General features: G+C 45.0%; 1 non-coding gene across 1 annotated transcript; it reads left to right on the top strand.

The window, feature by feature from the left end:
- Positions 1-276: 276 nt before the first annotated feature.
- On the top strand, positions 277-383 carry LOC116273342. The gene has a single exon (XR_004181710.1). It is a non-coding gene; the product is annotated as a U6 spliceosomal RNA (small nuclear RNA).
- The last annotated feature ends 569 nt before the right edge of the window (positions 384-952 follow it).

The following is a 952-nucleotide window of genomic DNA, read 5'->3' as shown; positions in this document are numbered from 1 at the left end:
GTTACAGTGGGCCAAGATTGCGCCATTGCACTCCAGCTGGGCGACAGGGTGAGACTCTGTCTCGGGGAAAAAAAAAAAAAAATCCGTGGTTTTTAAAAAAAAGAAAAGCTAACTAACACAAACAAACAGGACAAGAGACATATCTAAATAGACAAGTAACAGAATTCCCAAATTCCCATGCCTCTGCACGCAGGACCTTGCTAATAAACCTCCCATTTGGAGTCCTACATGTCAAGGAAGATTACTAAGAAGAATTCAACTTCGAAAGGGCTTGGAGTGCTCACTTTGGCAGCACGTATACTAAAACTGGAACAATACAGAGGAGATTAACCTGCCCCTTGCATAAGGATGACATGCAAATCTGTGAAGCATTCCATATTTTTTTAAGAAAGTTTTTTTAAACAAACAAAAAAAAATGAAACAGCTTGGAAAACATCAGAGAAAGCCAGCAGACGATCCAGGCCACTGGAGCCTATTCAGCCGAGCCTGGGCTCCTGCCCCGTTCAGCTGTGTGCCTGGGCCTGCAGCTCAGCAGGAGAGGGACCTTGCAGGACTCACACCTTGGCCTGAGAGGCCAGAGTAATAAAATTAGGATTATTTATGATGCAGAAGTGATTTAATAACATTTTTCAAGAACCTGAAGGATTTATGTAGAGGAACTGCTGTTCTAGTAACTAAACCCTTTTGGATGGTCTCCAAGATAAACCAGGCTTGTCTAGCTTCCGCCCTGAGCCCCTCCACCTCTTCCAGTTGCTCTTGGCAAATAATCTCTTCCACTTTACCGGAGGGTGATGGTCAAGGAGATGACCTTCCTGGCTGCTTTATCTACCCTCCTCCCCACCTCAAAATATCTCCCAACATCTCTCTTTGTTCCTTCACGTCACAAAGGAAGAATCAAAGGAGGAGGGAGCTAACATTTATTGACTGCCTGCTGCGTGCCAGCAGCTTGCAG

This window comes from Papio anubis, unplaced genomic scaffold, assembly GCF_008728515.1.
Source record: "Papio anubis isolate 15944 unplaced genomic scaffold, Panubis1.0 scaffold5696, whole genome shotgun sequence".
NCBI lineage: Eukaryota > Metazoa > Chordata > Mammalia > Primates > Cercopithecidae > Papio > Papio anubis.
Note: the sequence above shows the minus strand (reverse complement) of the source record. Positions and strands in the feature narration are given on the sequence as shown.